We start from the raw sequence: 4,647 nt of genomic DNA, 5'->3' as shown, positions 1-4,647 counted from the left end.
TTGCTACAGCGAGCAGCATGGATGAGACACTGAGCCGTCGGCATGGAAACGGCAGAGGCAGAAGCATCTCTCGCAATGAGCGTCGCCTGTACAGGCGCACGTTTGCTCAGCCTTTATAAAACAATAGTGCAGCATCGAGCCCCCCACCACCCGACCTGAAACCACCCACTCGGCATTTTCCTCTTCAAATCTCTCACAATCTAACCCAGGCTTCACCTCCCCCCCCCCCGTGCCTCCGCCGCCGCAGCAACCCTCCTATGAATTTTAAAGAACCATTTTCTGTCAGTGTCGATAGCCGTAAATGGACTATAAAACCAACGAGCCAAATGGAAATCGCCATCATAGGGGCAAGAGGGTGCCGCCGCCGCTGCCGACGCCTCCACCGCTACCGTCGCCGCTACCGCTACCAGAATTGTCACCATTTTCGGACCACCACCACCACCGTCGCCGCCGCCACATTCCCTGCAGCTGCTGCTACCAATATCAGCATTGCTACCCCGGCGATGGCTTAACGCGTCGGCGTCGCTGGTAGAGCGTGCGGCAGCGCGGAGCTACGTGAATGAGACGGTACAGAGCGGATAACTACACACGGTAATGGAGAGAGCGTGCATGGTCGCTCCTCCTTCACGATCTCATTCACCAGCCGATGACGCTGAAACACACGAAACATGCCAGGTAACGTTATTCATTCGATACCGGAACGAATTATTATTATTATTATTATTATTAAATCTTTATTGCATGTAATTCAGATACAAATACATGTACTGACAAGTTTTTTTCATGGAAAAAAAATCTGATAAATGCTATAGTGTTGAGTAGTTAAGAAAAGAAGGGGGAGAGATAGCGAGGGAGGGAGAGAGAGATGGGTCAGAGAAAAGGGAGAGGGAGAGAGAAAGGGGGGGCAGAGATAACAGAGAGAAAGAGAGGGAAATGAGTGAGCGAGAAGGGAGAGGGAGAGAGAAAGGGGGCAGAGATAACAGAGAGAAAGAGAGGGAAATGAGTGAGAGAGAAGGGAGGAGAGAGAGAGAGAGGGAGGGAGAAGGAGAGAGAGAGAGGGGGGAGAAGGAGAGAGAGAGAGAGAGAGAGAGAGAGAGAGAGAGAGAGAGAGAGAGAGAGAGGAGGGAGAGATACAGTGACATAGAGAGAACCACTGATTACAGTCCCAGCCAACCTTTATCAGCGGCAGATCGTCAACCTTCTGCGATACATCGACAACCTTGAAGTGAGTCTCTGAACCTGAAAGAAGGACCGTTGTCAGTTCAGTGGCGCCCCCTGGTGGCGACAGCATGTGCCCGAACAAACACAAGAAACGCTATAATACAAACAAACCACTGAAAAAACAAAATCCTAAATCTGTTATACAAAAACAAGCTGATGAATGCAGTGCGCTGTCCACTAGTCACACTCCACTATAGTACAGCTAAACACAGTTTAAGAAAACACATACGCGGTGGAACACAGTGAAAGAAAACACTCATTCACTGCTATAGTACAGCTAAACACAGTGTAAAAAACACATACCCAGTAGAACACGGTGAAAGAAAACACTAATTCAACGCTATATACAGCTAAACACAGTGTAAAAAAACACATACCCAGTGGAACACAGTGCATGTGACTTTCGTTGATGACGTCCAAGTATGCTGGCTGGAACAGAAGAAACCGCGTATCTTGTTAGAGCGCATACACTCGCACAACAATGTGTTACAGCCGTCACGATGACGATGATGATGGCAATAATTATGATCCCAACGATAAGGGCGACGATGATGATGGCAATAATTATGATCCCAACGATAAGGGCGACGATGATGATGGCAATAATGATGATAAAATAATGGCGACGACGACGATGGCACGGAAAACGATGAGAATAAAGAAGACCTTGACAATGATGGCGATAATGACGACGACAACAAAACTAACGACAAGGACGATAAATAACATTGACGACGATGATGACAGCAAGAGTAGCAATGCTAGACGCATATGAAATCTATGGTGACATTGCCACAAAGCGAATTAAACAGTTGCATAGGAGGAAAAAAACGCATCCGGACAATAGTGAATATCGCCGATAAACAGAAAGCTGACGCCATGCCGCCACCAGCAACAAACACTGTGGCAGCGAAGGCAACAACAACAGACAATGTAAGATAATTGTGTATTCATTCGACGAGATATACAGAGATAGCGCAGCGCCCTGCCCCCAACCCCGTGAAGCCAAACTCGTTGGCCAAATAGATACCATCTTCTCCACATCTCCCCTTCACTCGCTCGCGCCATTCCTCTGACCCTACCCGTACCACCAGCGCAAAACGTCTTCTTCATCGTTACGGGGACGGATAGGAGCGCGGTTCGAACAGACGATCGCGATCAATTCTACAAATGGACTCGCGGGAATCAATTTCCTTGCTGGCCGTCGAAAGTCCGGCACGAGCTCCACCGCACGACCACCCGACGCGCGCGCTCGCGTAAACTAATGTGGCGGGAAGGATGAGGAGTGCGCAGCATCCCTGTACGGATGCCACATCGTAGCGAGGGGATAGTACAGGGGGCAGCTGCTGGTTTGAGAACTGCAGATGCCCAGCTTGCTCACTCTCGAGTGCTTGCTTCGTTCATGAGATAGCTACTGCTGGAGACGCGATTCATACTCGGTCAGTCACAGACAGCAGGTGTTTACAGTAATGGTAGGAATCGCTCTCCCCATTTCTCTCACGCACCCTGCCTGTCTGTCTGTCTGGCTAGCTGGCTTGCTGTCTGGCTGGCTGTCCGTCCGTCCGTCCGTTCGTCCGTCCGTTCGTCCGTTCATCCGTCCGTCGCTCACTCCCCCTCTCCCTCTCTTTTCTTTTTTCTCTCTTCTCTCCTCTGGTCGACAGACAGGTGCATTATTCACGCTATCAGGTGGGAAAACGTGGCAGACTCTCGAGTGCCGATTCATTATACTCCCTCGCCGCTCGTCGTTTGATTTTACATTAATTAGTCCGAAAGCTCTATTCCGATTGCGATTCTCACGCCACTGAAGCTCGACTCCCCCCATCACCCGTATTCAATTCATCGCCATGGTTCGAGTGCCCCCTATGCAGGGAAAAAATGACTTTTTTTTCGCGGGAGCTCTTTTTCAAAAGTCTGTGGAACAAATAGCTCTCGCCAAAAATTTTACGGGAGCTATTTTGAGCCTCACGGGAGGGACTTCGGAGGTTTGAAGAGCGAATCGCTCATCGCTCCCGTGTATTTTTTACCCTGCTTCTAGGTCTGTATAACAAACCATTTAGCAGGGCTGGTCAGCTTATTCGGCTGATGCAGGTTATATATAGTTGTTAGCTAGAAGTGAGAGAAGTTAGTGCATCAGATAGGCCCTTACTGGTTGTTGTTGTTGTTGTTGTTGTTATTTTTGTTGTTTTGTTGTTGTTGTTGTTGTTGTTGTTATTATTTTATTATTGATGTTACTGTTGTCGTTAATGATAATGCTGCTATTATTATTAGCAGGAGTAATATAACTTTTACTCTTCTTGTTATTATTATTATCATAATCATCAACATTACTACTACTTATTTTAATTGTTTGTATTGCTGTTGTCTCGCGCTTGCTGGTGTCATGGAAGACGTCTCTGAGGGGAAGTCAACATGAGAGCCTGCGGGTAGTGACGGATGCTGCATGCCTGCTGCACATAACCACGATAACATCACTCGCCGCGTCGCCATGGCGATGTTACGTGCACACAATCGTGGCTGATAATATCCGCCCGCCTGCCTCCTAGTGCGGCAGATACGTGAAATAATTGTGCATTTTGTGGTAAAAGCACCAAATTTGGTACAGACATTGCTTAATATATAATTAATAAATTTAGATATTATGCCAAGCTCATTTTTTTTTTCTGGGGCCCACAAATAGCAAAATCCCCGAAAAACGTGGTTTATGATGGTATATTACCTTGTTGATGTGCTGTAATGTTGGATTTAATCATACAATTGACCATTTGATTAGTTATGGTGAATTTAATTGGATTCAGCGTGTATGTTGGATTATTGTTGCTTAGCAATATCCTACATAATTTTTGATACTTCAATTCTGTTCCTCACATGTGAAAACCTAGGTGTAGACACCAAATTCATCGCCCCAGCTTGATTCTATCAAAAGTTATTGCTGATTTCCCATTTGGCCGATTAGGCACGGCGGCCATCTTGGATTTACGCAAATAAGTGAATTTTATCAACTCGTTTGTGGTTGGAATGGATTCAGCATGTATGAAAACATGGAAAATGACACTTTATTCATGTTTGCACGACATTTTGTCACAAAGATATGTCATTTTTAAGATATTCCGGAATCGGATGGCGGCCATCTTATTAAAAACAAACGCAACAACTCTTCCGTAGTGTTTACGTGCGCGTGTGCGTGTGCGTGCGTGAGTGCGTGCGCGTAAGTGTTTATACATACACATTCCTTTTTCGGGGAGATATATGAAAATTACAAATAATAATACTACTATGCGTTTTATTAGATCAGTCTTCAAACATATAATTCTTCACAAATGCTATTAAATTTACACGATTGTATAACGGTCACACATTAGGTAGAGTAATACTCATTAGAAATACAAAAATATCACCATCAGGTTATATAACGTAAGATGTGTCACG

At 45.9% G+C, this 4,647-nt stretch overlaps 1 long non-coding RNA gene across 1 annotated transcript; it reads right to left on the bottom strand.

The window, feature by feature from the left end:
* Window positions 1–587: 587 nt before the first annotated feature.
* LOC106819253 lies at window positions 588–1,740 on the bottom strand. The gene is made up of 3 exons (XR_001395385.1): window positions 1,599–1,740; window positions 1,175–1,239; window positions 588–652 (listed from the first exon to the last, which is right to left on the bottom strand). It is a non-coding gene; the product is annotated as an uncharacterized LOC106819253 (long non-coding RNA).
* Window positions 1,741–4,647: the final 2,907 nt, after the last annotated feature.

This window comes from Priapulus caudatus, unplaced genomic scaffold, assembly GCF_000485595.1.
Source record: "Priapulus caudatus unplaced genomic scaffold, Priapulus_caudatus-5.0.1 Scaffold3042, whole genome shotgun sequence".
Taxonomy (NCBI): Eukaryota; Metazoa; Priapulida; class Priapulimorpha; order Priapulimorphida; family Priapulidae; genus Priapulus; species Priapulus caudatus.
This window is presented reverse-complemented; position numbering and strand designations above follow the sequence as displayed.